At 31.6% G+C, this 17,627-nt stretch overlaps 1 long non-coding RNA gene across 1 annotated transcript; it reads left to right on the forward strand.

The window, feature by feature from the left end:
* On the forward strand, positions 1–6,218 carry LOC143056059 (uncharacterized). The gene is made up of 3 exons (XR_012972233.1): positions 1–108; positions 4,661–4,820; positions 6,028–6,218. It is a non-coding gene; the product is annotated as an uncharacterized LOC143056059 (long non-coding RNA).
* Positions 6,219–17,627: the final 11,409 nt, after the last annotated feature.

Below are 17,627 nucleotides of genomic sequence, written 5' to 3' on the forward strand. Positions count from 1 at the left end.
ATAACTTGTCCCTGATTGCATTTTTGTTTTTTTATTTGTCAGCAGACGGTTGAACAACACTGCAAACAATGTTATGGCATGCATTGATTTTTCTTTGTTGTCTGAAAGGTGAGTTATAAATATCTAATCGTCATTTCTATTGAAGTTTTATTGTCACGGGGAACCGGTTTGCAGATTTAAATTTTGTTAAACAATTTTTTTTTTTGATTTTTTCCCGCATTTTCTGTTTATTTGTATTACATCATTAACGTATATATATTTGTTACATGTAACTTTGGCTTCAATATTTAATGTTATCTAGCAATGTGTAGTTTACCTTTTTTCACTATACAGATATAAATATCTATATAAACGAGTCTAAATTGAAACTACGTTCAAACCTATGATTGCGTTGGATAAAAACCGCAACTTTTATACGTGTGCATGTAAAACAAATGTCGTTGTAGAAGGGTCTAAAAACAGCACAAACAACATTTTCCAAAAGACCCAAAAAGTGAAAAAGTATATTTAAACAAAACGCATTTGACTAACAGGTCGAACAACTGATGTTCTTTAACCCTGCTGACTGGCAATTAATCACAAGATAACAAAATGGATCTTAATATAAATTTAATACTAAACAGAAAAAAATTCAACTTGTGGCCACGATGTTATGCCACAAACATACGGTGTCAATATTCTTTTAGTACAACAGATCTGGATTTCGACAATAAATGTCTCTTCAGTGGTGTTAGAGATCGAAACGGTATTTGGAAGGCCATATAAAAAGTACCCTCATTTTTAGAAAAGGTACCCTCATTTATATCTATAATACTAAAATAACGAGGTCCAATTTATCAGCCGTCATCGGGTAAAAACGACAAATCAAAGAATTCAACTTTATATATAGCTAATGTAGGACAATGGTATAGATTGAAAATTACACCACTCCAGACCCTTTTGTTTTCCACATAATTAATAATGCCAATAATTAACAAGTTCCGGGTCGAATCTGATACCGATACCAATAGTATATTCACCTGTTACCTATTACCTTATCTGTACGTTCCGCATCTGACAGGCGCAGCACCAAACGGTGTGTTTTATTTTGCTATATACACAGGTTATAATCACAGGGTTGACACTACTAAATTCAGTCAAATTTTACCTATTGTAGTATTTTAATCAGTAAGACTACTAAAAATCTGGACTTAAAATAAGGTGTATAGCATTTATAGGTACAGTTTTCAATTTGTTAGCGGGCATGACGTAAAACAGCGATTCAAAGAATTCAACTTTATTGGACAATGCTGTTGATTAAAAAATACTTAATTCCAGGACCTGAATATTACCAATAATTGATAAGTTCCAGGTCGACGGGTTCAAACAGAAAGATTTGAAAGCAGAGAAAACTGTGTATCTTATAATCGGCACGACTTTATCAGGTGACAATACCAATAAAAGGCTTACGCATAGTTCTATAATTTAATTCAGTCACGGACCCGCGATATCACGGGTGTGTTCTAGTATATATAATATATGATACAAGCCCAAACGGAAAAATATAAACGAGTCTAAATTGAAACTACGTTCAAACCTATGATATATATAATAAACTCCACGTTGCTAGAAAACAGAAATATGTATGTCAATGTTATATACGTTAACAATATAACATACTAATAGACAGGAAGTGCGACAGAAAATTTAGATTTTTTTTTCATCTTTAGAAAAACATTGATTAAAATTTTAATTTGCTGATTGAGGCTGATGATTATTGGTATTACATTTTGCTCGAATGACAGTCACACCAAAAAGCTTACATCAAGGCTATAAACATCATCAACAACAACAACCATTGTCAATCAAGATGCTCCGAGGAGCAGTTCAATTACAGTAATTGTCGGGTTGTTGTCTCTTTGACACAATGGGCATTCCCCATTTTCATTCTCAATTTTAAATAATTGTGAAGATTTTTTTTATTGAACTATCAGAATTTACAATACATGAAAATACAACTGATACTATAAAGGGAAAGGGAAACAATAAACCCAGTGTATTCTTAAAGACAATGAGTGAGTGAACACAATCAGTACAGAGATAGGTTATAGTTTATTAAAGAAAACTCAGCCGCAGAAGACTGCGTAACAGGAGCATAGTATACACAATTTAAATCACAACATATTTCCTAATACATACAGTATACATTTTTAGATTATACATCTTCAGAAATAAATCTTTGTTTATTGCATTTTTAAATCAGACAAGCATCTTTTCTACCTTTTGAATAAAAATTGACAGCTTAGACAGCACATTATTATTACAATATTTAAGCATGCCCAGTACTTTTTTAACATTTGGATATTTTAAATAATATGGAGGTATGAACTTCCCCCTTAAATCTTTAACTTCATAATTGGTACATATACATATATAGTGGTACACATCCCCAAGACCAGCTTTACAAAGGGGACACATTCTCTCATTTCGTGGTACATTTCTCCATCTTCCTGTTTCAATAAAGTGTAAATAAAATCCCCCCCCTTTTTGATGAGTTATTTATATCAGAGAACCATTTTTGAATAAACTGGTCCTGGAGACGCTGCCTCACATTAGTTTTAATATAATTATAATCAACTTGCTCAGGAATATTATATATTTCACAAAAGCCACAGTAATTAAACACATATTTTACATAGTTAAACCATTTGAAATTATAACCTTCATGCTCATGCATGTACCAAAGTAACGTGTACAGTTTACCCGATAATTTTTTATCGTTAGGAGGCATCATCCTAACTCTCCCCCCACTGCTAGTTGAGTTGATCTTCTAGGTACATGTACCTATAAAGAATATTTAATATAAAATTCAACACGTGATTTTTCAATAACGAGATCCTTAACAGATTTGGAATTTTTTTTAAATTTTTTTATTGTAACTTATTTGGAGAGAATTGTCCTAAATTTCTTAGCCATATAATAAGATTGATCTGAATATGTGGTAAAAAAGACGTCAATAGTTAACAGAACGATCTTACACACAAAGACCATTTGATTAGAATTAATCCTCCTGCAAACGGTCTGGGATATATGATTATCATGAAAACATTTTACTTTCAGAGATTTTACTTTCTTATGAAAAAGAAAAGCAATACGTGAACCCAAAACTGCTGGTCCAAGGACAGAGTTATCGTCCTTTGTTTTTCGTAGTCTACGAATATAGTCCCTAGTGTAAACAGTGTATAACTTGCATGTTTTATTTGATAGAGTTTCCCAATTTATTTCTTGATATTAAATGCATGAAATATTAAGTAGGGGGATGTAATAACATGTTAAAACAAAATGGGTGCTGAATCTTTATGTTAAGTAGTGATTTGGTCCAGTTCAAAAAGGTCAAATTTTATCACGTCTGAAGCTGTCAAACTGAATTTTACACCCCCTTAACACAGAATTGTCAATATTTTGAGTTAGAGCTGGTAGAAGTTTCTATAATTTTGATATAATTTGTCTCACTGGTAGTACACTACACTGTAAAAATATTTTTGAGAAAGAGCAGGTGCGATTTTTTTAATTTGAATTTATTGTCTAAAAGAAATGCACTACGAAATAACTGTGTTCTCGGGCCCGCTGACTGGTCACCAAAAAACGTATTTTTCCGCTTTGCCTTTGATTTGAAATAATTTTGAGTGCACAAAATGAGGTGACTATGATGTAAAAACAACTTTATTTAAATGTGCTGCTTTGTGTAGATTTTCTACCATTTTTTTCGCAGTTACATAGCTCGTTGTCGAAATCAAGATTATTTTGAATCAGTAGTCCGACAATAAAGTGCATTACGCTGTGACGTTAATACAGTTACTTATACAAATAAAAATGTAGCAACAGTGTCCTTTAATAATGACTCTGCCATTTTATAACTAACATTGTTTCAAGCATGATTCGGCGATAGAAAAGTTGATTGGATACTAGCAAAAGTACATTACTAGGACTTATGTTTTGGTACGTGAAGAAAGTTTGACATGCCTTTATAAAATGATTGGCTGTGAAAGTACTTTTATCAATTAGGTACTAGTTTTCGTGGTTTTCCAATTTGGATTTATCCATAAATATTCTGCTTGACCACAATATTTTTTTCATCAAAATGGGGATCAGAATATAGTTTAGGAAAAAAACATAACCCCCCATAACCCAACTCCCTTGAAGTTAATTGTTAAAAAGTCGTTCCCTAAGGGGTTCGATTATGACATACACAATAATTAAACGAAAATACCGTACATAAAATCATGACGAACTGAACTAAATATTTTTAATCAGACAATTAATTTTTGTAAATAGGTTATATAAATTATTATGTAGAAACCTGTTGTATGTATAAAAGTTATCTCTTGATTTTTATTTATACGCAAAACATATCGTTAAATTCTGGAATTTTTGTAATTGATGCTGAATGACACGTCAGCTAATAAACCACGGTGAAGCAAAGATAAATAAACAAGGCTGAATACGGTTTCCAACTATTTTATTCCAATAAAATAATGATATTACCACTAATTTTTGCAATTTGTTAAAGGACCTTCCGTTTTGAAGTTTCCTACGAGTTCTGTATTTTTGTTATTTTAGTTTTTAGAACTGAAGATATAACAAGTTTGCATATTTTTTCTTTTTATGAAAATTATTTCAGGAGTTGTATTATCATACAGCAGAGATAGAGTGGCTCTTGCTATTTGCACAGCCGAAACTAATGGCTCCTTGTCATTTTATGCCAGGGTTCTTGCTGTAAAAAGGAAATGTGCTTATCCAGGAAAAAAGTGTAAAGACGTATGCAAAGAAATGGGTGCATCGTAAGTAAACGTGGGTTTTTTTTTGCTTTACATTTATGAATTAAAAAAAAAAAGTTTTATGTAAGGTACTGCAAAGGAGTATTAGCTGTAAAATTCCTGTTCATCGATTTGACAAAACGAACACAAAAGTAGACTTCATGAGTACAACGCTTTTTCTTAAGTTACCTTCTTCGTGTACCTCAAGGTCGAACATCATCTGAAAGCCAATGATGCATAGGAACCGAAACAGTTTAAGAGCAATATGACCAGAGATACATATAAAAACATCGCCAAATCCATATAAGTCAAACTTTATCGTTTTATTTAATTTTTTATCATACCAAAATCTATAAACTTAATATTTTAGAAAGGTTTTTTTTTTAAATATCATGTCTGTACCTACGTATTGAATTCTTAGCTGATGATTCTCTTGGGGACTGATAATCTACTAGCAGAGGTTTCAACCAAGTGTTTTACAAAATAAAACAAAACATAATAGATTTCAGGCGTAAGAAGCGTTTTTCTTGGTTTATAGATATAAGAATATGTGGTATGAGTGCCAATGTCAATGAGACAACTCTCCATCCAAGTAACAATTTAGAAAAGTATTATAGGTCAAAGTATGGTATTCAACATGGCGTCTTGTCTCACACCGAAGAGCAAACTATGTTTATTAGGAAAGATCAAAGCTGATGAAAAACCATACTAAAACAAATATCTAAATTGCAAAAAGTCCACGGAAAACAATTTAAAATGCATGTTTTCACTGTATGTATGTATGTTTTCTGTAAATTTTAGACAAGTCGCTATTTCATTATTCATCGAATTGATCCCGAAGACTGCCAACGGTCGTATAACCCGATGTAAACATGCACCCACTTGATAAGAACTTTGATGGATAGTGTTTTCATTGCAATCATACCACCGATCACCTTATTTTTTTTTATATCTATTGATTTAAATGATTTGAATTATTGACTTGAAAACCATTTAAACATCAACCATATGTTTGAAAATTATTTAATTGAAAATAAACCAAACTAACTTTTATTGCAATCTTGTTTAAACCAATTTTAAACAATTGCGTCAATTTAAAAAGAAACATGGATCTTCTCATGTAAAGTTACTTTTAAATTGCAATGTAGTACATGCTTACAATTGAAATGCATATTTAAATTTTTCATATCAGCTACATGTATATACAGTGTAAAACATTATCTATATTTAGATACCACTGTTTTGATGCCGTTCACATCTACGACAGGTCCTCTTTGAAATACCTAGCAGCACATCGCTATTTGTTATATGGTTGCCATGTGACATATTGTGGACCAAACTATTGTTGCTGTGGAGAACAATGACTGACAGTACAGTTTTAAGTACTTTTTACAGTTATATGCAATAAAATGATTCAACCATTTTCATTAGTTTTAATTGGATCGTCATATGATTTTTTTTAGGCAACAAACTTATCTTTATATATCCTTTAGTTTGTCTTTGTTGACAAATTTGCTTGTTTTTGTAAGGAGTATGATAATTACACAATGTTGACTGCTGTACCATTATTTTTAGTAATTTTTAACAACTATTTTTAACAACTCTTTGTTAGTCTTGTATTATTTTAATTTTAGTTTCTTGTGTACAATTTGGAAATTAGTATGGCGTTCATTATCATTGGACTAGTATATATTTGTTTAGGGGCCAGCTGAAGGACGCCTCCTGGTGCGGGAATTTCTCGCTACATTGAAGACCTGTTGGTGACCCTCTGCTGTTGTTTTTTATTTAGTCGGGTTGTTGTCTCTTTGACACATTCCCCATTTCCATTCTCAATTTTATATCTGTTTGGTTTGTTAACCCATCGTTGTCAATATCATGGAACTATATGCACACGAGTGAAAGGTATAGCTTGCTATGAAGCCATGTTTATCCAACATTTTCGACATTGTTATCAATTTGTGTGATGTGTTTTAGCTTTTTATTTTGCCATTTACTTAGGGACTTTCCATTTAGACATTTCTTCGGATTTCAGTATTTTTGTTATTTTACATTTTTCTGCTAACCGATATAGATATATGTCAGGTTGATAAATATTCACGGAAAGTCTCTCAATGTGTATATTTTGTTGTAAGAAGAACTATACAAAACAGACCAACATCCTTCTCTCATTTCGTTGTTTATCATCTAACGTGTTATAGTATCCTTATATTTGTCTTTGTATATTATTACTTTTACTGTTTAGGCTTTTTTGTTTGTAATATCAATTTACCAAGACTTATTACTTACGTATCCGGTCATTGTGTTATTGTGCTATGATTTATTTTTGTATTTCGATTTTTTCTAATGTGATTTTCTATATGCCTATGTTTTTCTCTGTTGACTTATTTCATTGTTTTTAAAGTAACTAAGATAATACACACTGTTGACTGCTGTACCCGTGTTTTTTTACATTTGTACCTATCACACGGTGGGTAAGGTTGTCATGCGAGATAACGTTCTGTGCTGGTGGTTTGCTCTTAGACTTACGGATTAATAGGCAAACCATTAAAAAATGAGACCCTCTAAACTGTTTCAGTCAGCGTAACACAAAAAATGCTCATTTACAGAAAATCTAGAACTGAAAAAATAAAACAAAAATGCTCCTGGATTCCGCTTTCTATACCCAAATACACACGACCAAATTATTTTGTGAAAAACCCGTGTAATTTATTAAAATTTTGCATTTTTTCAGTTTATTCATGTCCTGATACTGTGCTGGTGGGTCCTGTCATTGTGCTAGTGGGTCCTGATACGGTGCTGGTGATTTTGGATTAAAAGTTGGTCGTTATCTTGAATATTATTATAGATGGAGATAAACTGTAAACAGCAATAATGTACGGCAAAGTAAGACCTTAAAATAGTCACCTTGGTCTATGTGCATATTAAACAAAGGAGTTTTGGTGATGGTGATGTGTTTGTATATCTTTCTTTACTGAACATTCTTGCTACCTACAAATATATCTATCTATAATGAACTTGGCTCAGTAGTTACAGTGGAAAATATTTTTTTTAAAACTTACAAAATTTATGAAAATTGTTAAAAATTGAATATAAAGGGCAATAACTCCTTAAGGGGTCAATCAACCATTTTGGTCATGTTGACTATTTTTAGGTCTTACTTTGCTGTACATTATTGCTGTTTACAGTTTATCTCCATCTATAATAATATTCAAGATAATAACCAAAAGCGGCAAAGTTTTCTAAAAATTACCAATTTAGGGGCAGCAACCTCACAACGGGTTGCCTGGATGGTCTGAAATTTTGAAGGCAGATTGATCTTGCATAATGAACAATGTTATACTATCAAATTTGCTCTAAATGTTTTGGTATTAGAGATATGAGCCAAAAACTGCATTTTACTAAATGTACTAAAAAAGTCTATTTTTAGTAATGTCAGCTATCTTTGTTCGCGGGCGGGGTCATCGGACTTGATTGTGGACAAGTTTGGCTAAATTTTTTGAGTAAAACTAATGTCATAGATAGTCAACTATGTAATTTTTGTAAGGAAGAAATAGAAACTATAGAACACGTACTATGGAATTGTGAAAATGTCCAGAATTTATTAAAGAAATAGATATATGGTTTTTATCTAATGGTATACGTATCTCATTCACCCAAAAGATGTTTTTGTTTGGTGATGTCTCACATGTATACATGTACAAGAGTGAAATTTCAAACCTATTTTTTTTGTGTCTTAAGCAATATATTTATAATACAAAATATTTCCAGAAAGTTTTATCAATTCAGGCTGTGAAGAAAATACTAAACGATCTTTATAATTTAGAGAAGTGTTTAGCAGTAAGAAATTATAAACTTGAGAGTTTCAATAAATTTCGGATTCAATTTACTCATTTGTTCGATTGTAATTAAAGTCCTGTTATAATTTATATGTGAAAAACATGATAGAATGTTAATTTGTGAACTAACATCAAAAATATTCATCAGAACATTATATCTATTTTTATTTTATTTTTTTCTGTATTAATTTTTTTTTAATTATTTTAAATTTTGTTAATCTAACTTATTTTTCCTCAAAATTTCCATTCTTAAAAAAACTATAAAACGTAGAATATCTGTATGTTTGTTAAAATAATTATTCTAATATGATTAATACATTTATCTGTGGTCCTTTTTTTTTTTACTTAAGTTTTGATTATGTTATTTTTTAAAGGCAAATGAAAAATGTGGTATTATATATGGTAACTACAGCTGATATATTTTTTTGTAAAATGAACTAACAAATACTAACACATATATATTTACATGATCTATTGCTAACATTAACGAGGACAGGATAAAGTACCGGTATTCGATGTTTTCATTACTAATAAATGTACAGATTTCAATAAAAAATGAAAATTAAAAAAAAAGAAGTTTGACAAAATTTTACTAGACGTAATTTCAGAGAAGATTTTTGTCAAAGATTACAAAAATTGACTATAAAGGGCAATAGCCCCTTAAGGGATCAACTGACCATTTTGGTCATTTTGTCTTATTTGTAGATCTTACTTTCCTGATTATCATTGCTGTTTACAGTTTATCTCTATCTAAAATATTATTCAAGAAAATAACCAATATCGGCAAAATTTCCTTAAAATTGCCAATCAAGGGCAGCAATCTAACAACGGGTTGTCCAATTCATCTAAAAATTTCAGGGCAGTAAGTTCTTGACCTGATAAACAATTTAACCTGATGTCAGATTGCTCTAAATGCGTTGGTTTCAGAAATATAAGCCAAAATCTACATTGTACCCCTTTCTTCTATTTTTAAGTCATGGGGCCATCTTGGTTAGTTGGCTGGGTCATCGAACACACTTTTTTAACAAGATACTCCAATGATGATTGTGGCCAATTTAGGTTAAATTTGGTGTAGTAGTTTCAGAGGAGAAGATTTTTGTAAAAGTTAACGATGACGACGACGGATGCAAAGTGATGAGATAAGCGCACTTGGCCCTTCGGGCCAGGTGAGCTAAAAATGAAATAAATGGGTGAAGTGAAATACCATAGTTACAAGTAATTACTACAGAGAAAGTGTGTTTGACACACACAACTTAAAAGTTTCGTGATTTTACCAATATTCAAATAAAAGTGTATTTCTATGTCTGGTATTTTTTCCCCTCATTTTCAATTAAAATTAAGGCAAATTTTGAATTAATGTAATATATTTTTAAATATAGTAAAGTAGGACACATCGTTTACTCCCTCTCCCTTAATTATTTATCAAAAATTCTTGACAACAGACATTAATTTGGAATTATAAAATGCAAAACTTAAAAAAAAAAAATATTTTGTTAGTGTTACCTAGGTTATCTCGTCTTCATTCTCTGACAAAGTCTAGTCTGCCCTTCCATTAAAATAGTGAAATATTTTTTCAGTGTACTGTTGAACTTTCGAGAGAGAAAAAACTGACAACAGTTCAGACAAAAATTGTATGTTGAAAAAATCTTAAAGATACAGCAAGTGATGCTTAATAGCTAATAGATACATATTTCTTTTAAAGTACAAAAAGAGGGACGAAAGATACCAAAGGAACAGTCAAACTCATAAATCTAAAACAAACTGACAACGCCATGGCTAAAAATGAAAAAGACAAACAGAAAAACAATAGTACACATGACACAACATAGAAAACTAAAGAATAAACAACACGAACCCCACCAAAAACTAGGGGTGATCTCAGGTGCTCCGGAAGGGTAAGCAGATCCTGCTCCACATGTGGCACCCGTCGTGTTGCCTATGTGATTACAAATCCGGTAAATAGTCTAATTCGGTAGGTCACATTCATGAAAGGGAAGGGGATTGTAGTTACGACGTAAGGAACATATCCGATATCATTTGTGAAACGGTTATTCCATAACGGTCAACCAACTCGTGATGGTGTCCGTAAAATTTACGAAGGGATGATTTCAACTTCACCATTTGGAACTCTTGGTTTAATAGCTTCCTTGTGAGCAGCAAGTTTTACATCTTACGGGAAACTCCCTTCCACTCTTTGGGAAAATGTTTTATGGAAAACTTATCATCTGCGGTAAAAAAAATATCGTTCTTAAACATCTGCATCACAATATTTTATAAAAATTAATAGAATTTCAAAACTTATCCAAGATTAAAACTTTCATTTCGGTGACCTCACTCTTTCTCCCCCCCCCCCCCCCCCGAAAAAAAAAAATAAAATGCAATACTATTATCATAAATGTATTTAGTCAGCACAAAATTTTTCACACAGATATCTAAATTTTGCTGCTGAAGACAAATGGTTCTTACGCTCAGAAACAAGGCTGAAATTCATTTGATTGGGGGAAAAATGTATCTAGAGTATCGTACAAATTTGTCAGAGAAACAGTATTCGGAATACTTAGGGTACACTGAACTTATTATCTGAACTCATCTATAAGGTGTTCAGGCTCACCTGATTGTTGCCCTTGATTAATTTTTTTTGCGCCCGATTCTCACAAAACATTAATCCCGACTTATTTTAGCGCCTGGCCCAAGGCAGGAGCCTCTTGCCTTTGTAAGTCTTGTATATTTTTGGTTTTTTCCCGACTTATTTTAGCGCCTGACCCAAGTCAGGAGCCTCTTGCCTTTGTAATTCTTGTATATTGTGGTTTTTTTTTTAATTCAAGTTCATTTATATTTCATGAAGTTGAACGTGACGTGACGTCCATTTTCATTGAACTAGATTACATTTTGTTTAAGGGCCGGCTAAAGCCCGCCTCTGGATTTCCATTCTCAAGTTTATTTAGAAAAAAATTCCTTTGTTTTTTTTTTATGCAACACCTCTTACATTTTGATTTTTTGAGTCATTGTTGAAGGTCGAACAATGATGTATGGTTGTAAATATATATACTTTCTTTGGTTTCTTATTGAAATTCGTCCATTGACAAACATACAAGTTCATCTTTTTCATATAGGTATTGTATATCTTACATCGTATTTTGGTGATCATGCAAACGGATCGTAATCCCAAAGATCGTAAACATATTTTCTTATCTTAAAAGTGGACAAGAGGGGTTCCATTAACGGTCAATAAATAAGATTACAGTTAATTCAAAATATTGTTAACCGATAACAGCATTTTAAATCATCTCAAATGAGAAAACCAAAAACAGTAGAATAAAAAATTAGGGGATTTTTCTCTCTCAAAAAAGCAGTTAACAGATTCACAACAATGTCAATTTTAAGAAAACAGATAACAGCTAATTAGTCAATAACAGTTAAACATCAATAATCTTGAATATTTGCCACTTTTAACTAAACTATAAAGGCACAGAACCAGGACCTTACAGCACAGTATCAGCATCGTTTTTCTTATCACCAGCACGTCGTCAGGACAATTTCGATTGGCAAACTTGCACGACTTTTGCAATAAAAAAATGTTTTGTAATATTCTTTGCATGGTACTTATGATGTATCAGAGAAAAATTCAGCAACAAAACGGTTGTCTTATTGCCGTTTTGATACAATGTAAACAAACCCACCAGCACAGAATCTAAACTCACCAGCACCCGTCAGGACCGAATCACCAGCACAGAACGTTCTCTCGCAGGACAACCTTACCCACCGTGTATCATGAATGTTCGTTTTGTTTACACATCGTTGACAATATAATCGAATTGTTTGCGACTGTCATACATGTGAGAGGTTTAGCTAGCTATACAACCAGGTTTATTCCACCATTTTCGACATAGGAAAATGTCTGTACCAAGTCATGAATATCGAGTCAGGAATAGTATAGTTATTATCCATTCGTTTGATGTGTTTGGCCTTGTGATTTTGCATTTGATTTGTGACTTCCCGTTTTGAAATTTCCTCAGAGTTCGATATTTTAGTGAATTTGATTTTTTGTACTTTGAATTGTTTATGTATACTTGCACTTGCATAAAGGTCGATTTATATCTAACGAAGCTCATTTATTTTTTACGAAATTTATGAAAGTGTATTTGATATTAAATTTAAATGAATAATAACAATTTGAGAACATTTATTTGTAGCTTAAAAATCCTTTATTAACCAGTCCACCAAACATCTAATGGATTTAATGTTAATTGGTGTTTTGCAAACTGACAGATTATTGCCAAACACTAAAAACTATCCAAGATCTTTCCCAAACCTCCTGTCTAAGCTTTTCGAAGACCGAAAAATTCTGAAAGACTTATTTGTGAGAGTTGATGTCTACTCCAATAAAAGCTCTTCTTCATGATAGGGCAAGTCGTGTGGTAACAGACGATGTTTGGCTTGTCAACAAATACTTATTACAAAAACATTTACCTGCCACTCCACTTAGTCCGGATACACTCTCTATTTCCATGTAACTTGTAAAAACCATAATGTTGTACACCGTCTTCAGTACTGATGTTGCATGCAGTATATATGTTGGCGAGACAGAACAGCGATTTAACAAATAGATATTAGATAGTGGTGGTCAAAGACACAAAGTGACTATACCTACAAGCACAACCTTCCTGTAAGTCGTCATTTGAGAGTGAATACATATAGTATTGCACAAGATTTGTAGTTGACATCTGTTTTACTTGTATCCAAACACTTATTTATATACTATTTTAAAAAAACACTTACCAAAATATCAATATAATAAAAAGAATACCAATCGTTGAAATTAATAACATGATATAAAAAAGAAAATGTGGTATGGTTGCCAATGAGACAATTCTACACAAGAGACCAAATGACACAGAAATTAACAACAATAGGTCACTATACGGCCTTCAACAATGAGCACAGCCCACATCGCAAAATCAGCTATAAAAGTCCCCGAAATTGGTTTTTTTCTAATTATCCAGATATTTGAAAAGTATATGACTTTTGTATACTTGTTGAAAGTATATAAATATAAATTATCCCTATAGAACCATTCTCATTCTAAAATAACCCCCAACTATCTTATAGCTTCCTTTTTTTTAAATGACCGAGGAACTTGCAACCTTAGTTAGCTTCAATTGACATCTACATTTAATCAAAGCGAGAATTAGCGAACACGCTCAACACTAGGTCACAAATTAAATTACATATGCAAGTTTTTAATTTGTAACCTGAATAGCAAAAACAAAAGAATGCAGCTGTCACATTCAAGTACGATTGATGATGATAATGACATGACCATGATGACATGGATTGGTTACCAAACCAAAATGATTACAAACATTTTCAGGAATTACAAAACACTACAATTTGCTATACATCGATATTATTACAGTTACTGGTAAGATTTATGATAGTACAAACCGCTCACCGCAATATGTATATATATTTTCATATTGTCACGTCGAAATAAAATCAGAAGATTTAATTTTTCTATTTTGAAGTTGTTTGATAGTGACGGATAGCTAATAGCTACGATCGAAATAAGATTTATATGGGTATCAATTGAATGTCCCTTTGGTATTGTTCGCCCCTTTTTGTTCCCTTTAAATATCAGACTTATATCTTGATGATATTGTTTGATGAATAATCAAGATTATTCTAAATATACTGTTGAAACTTACTCAAAGAAACTTAGTACTTTAAAAAATAATAAAAATATAAATATAAACTGTAATAACAGTCCTTTCCTATAGATTAAAATATTTCAGTTGTACAGTAAATTTAATGACAAAATGGACGATTGTTTGTTCCCTATTGTTAATTTTCCTTTTTGGACTATAATGTTCCTTTGGCACTGTCTTACGTTCGCTATGCCAGAGTCTGTTGTGACGTTTTGGATTTCAATGAACGTAATCTGTATGCATATTATTCAACTGGTAAATTATTAAGTCAAGGATGGTGTTACTACAATTTATTTAGCCTCACTAAACTCTTCCATAGATTATGAAGTTTTGTTGTATCTGTAGAAAACTTATATAGCGATAAAGCACATCCACATTTTGTGGAGATGTTGTCTACCGAGCTCGGAAATTTAGAAACTTTTCGAATAAACTTATCGATCCGTTTTATAAATTTTTCTTATTCCAAAGTTTAACTTAGATATTTGAATATTGCTAATATTTTGGTATTGATAACGATTTTACTGTTTTCCTTAAGGTAGCACAATACAAAGATTTTATAACTCCAACTCCCAAGTTTTAAAATGCTGCAACTTTCTTAATAATGCTTTAAATTTATAAAATTGGTAGTTTTGGATAGCTAACAGGTTACTCTTTGAAATAAATGCAATGTTAGTATTATGCAACAATTATGTAACCAATTAAAATGTTAACTGTGTCTAAAATATTTTTCACCAAATTTCCTCTTTCAAATGAAATTTGCTTCTGCATAGGTATCCCGAGAGGGTTGATTTTATTATATGTTGTTACTATGGCCATTATCTACAAAAGGATGTCTCAGATTTCAGATAGAATGTATAGAACAAATTTTACACCTAATTGAACATTATCTTCTTTTATGTGGTTAGGATGTTTACACTAATTAGAGATTTATGAGAGAATGGAACACCATAGAGACAATCTGAGACACCCTTTTGAAGCCCATAATGTGTTGATTAAGATTCCGTTAAAATTTTCTGTATAGTTAAAGAGATGATAGAGCTAAATTCATTCAAGTGAACTTACCCAGATTTTGCCACTAATTACATAATAATTGATTACATAATGATTGCATAATAAAAATATTGCATTCATTTAAAAGATTAATCTTTTATCTATCTATACATACCTCTTTTATTATTTTCTATGCATTCATAAGAAAGTTACAGCATTTCAAAGGTTAGTGATTGGAAGTAAAAAAATCTTTGTATTGTGCTACCTTAAATCAAAATCAAACTATATTTTATTACTTGTTCATAGATAATGTTTTCTTATTGTTATTTGCTTTGAACTAGCTGTCAGTAACTGTAAGTTCTTTCAGATATGTACTTAGTATCTTTTTGTTGTGATTATGTACATTGAGCAATTTGATTTTTCTAAGTCTGTTTGATTTCATAATGTAGGTTAAACAGTAAGTTTATTATCGTTTTTACCTGTAAAAGAATATTTATTTTGTGGATCAAATCAGACAACCAAACGGTTCTTCCTTGTTTCACTTTCAATGTTGACATCTTTTCCTATTAGTAGTTGAAAACATACGTAACCCATATCCAGCCGAGGTGTCAAATCGAAGGTCACATGCATAAATGAGGTCGAATTATATTCACCTGCATGTGAATAGTTCATCAGCGATGTTTTGTAGCTTAATATGAAGACAAAATTTAGCCAAATTGGCTGCTGAGAGCGTATACGAATATTACATTAATTAGTGAACAATACAAAAAAAATATTACAGATCTCGTAGCTAATGGCTTTTAAATAAGCTCACGATAGATAACAGCTTAAAAGTTTGTACGTCAGACACGCATTCCGTCTACAAAAGATTCATTAATGACGCGCAAAGAAAAAACGGAATAGAACCTCAAAAGTAAAGCAATTCAAGCGTTAAGGACCAAATATTCCGAAAGGTTCTGCCAAATATCTAAGGTAATATATTCCTTGGGTAGAACGATTCAAAGTTTTGTAAACAGTTAATTTACACTAAATATGACTATAATGCATATATATTATACACATATCCCAACTCATATGCATGCAGCTAGCTATACAATGAATCTTTGACGCTTTCCTTTTTGTATATTTAGACCAGGGTAGCTGAAGTAGAATCTACAATATCCAACAAAACAGATGTTTTATCTACAAATGAGGATTTTGTTAATATATCAGTTCCACTAGTTTCGACAAATAATTCAACAGTACTACTAAGTCATCCGGTAAAATTGACCTCACCACCTGGTGTTGGTAAGCATTACGTTTATAGATATAGAAGTAAACATTGAAAAGTGTAATAAACTTGCATGGTCTTTAGTCATATGTTAATGCAGATTTAGATTCTTTATGAAATTGATTTAATTTGCACATTTTGACTTAAGTTTTTAGTTTATGAATTATTTTACTGTTGAAAGATTAATGTTTAACAGTTTGGTGTGCCAGTGGCGGTCTATATAAAAACTTATCTTAAGGTAGTTGTTTATATACCTCGTACTATACCACACGATTATCACAGTTTGCTCTTTCTGTGTGCTGTTACACTGCTATCTAAGGCCGTGTTCACATTGACCTAAATTCGGTGTTGTGTTAGTGTAACTCACACATAAACAAAACATAATTACGTTCCCATTGATAAAACTCAATGTTTACATGTAGTTTAAATTATGTGTTGTCTACATGCAGTCGATAGTCGATGTAGGCCTTGTGTAGGTTAAGTGTACACACAACTAGGCATTCAGAACTTTAATTTTCCATGTATATTTAAAAAAGAAACGATTTTCATATAAAATTGATACTTATAACACTATTAATAAAGTTCTCTACAGAAATATTTGTCTGAACTTGATATATTTATTTTTTATGAAAACACTTTACATAGCCTTATTAACCCCTTATCGACTCATCTATCATCATTGCCGAACACATTATTCATTTGTAAAGGTCTTCCCGAATCGATTAGACGTACACATTAACAAAAATATTTGCCACTGGTCTTTACTCAAGCAAAGATTAACTCATAAATGCATTACTGAAAAAGGGTGATGTTAAAGGGGCACTAGCTGTCAAATTCATGGTCACCGATTTGACTCAAATTCTCATATTTGATTTATAACAATGTAAAACATTTATCCAAACTATCAAAAGTCTAAAATAATCAATTTACAGAGCATGGGGTAGATAATATATAGGCTCGTTTCGTGTGTATTTTAGTCCAGACGCCATCTAATTAACTATCGATTTGACCTCAGATGACCATATAAGCG

The sequence above is a fragment of the Mytilus galloprovincialis genome, chromosome 13 (assembly GCF_965363235.1).
Source record: "Mytilus galloprovincialis chromosome 13, xbMytGall1.hap1.1, whole genome shotgun sequence".
NCBI classification, from domain to species: Eukaryota; Metazoa; Mollusca; class Bivalvia; order Mytilida; family Mytilidae; genus Mytilus; species Mytilus galloprovincialis.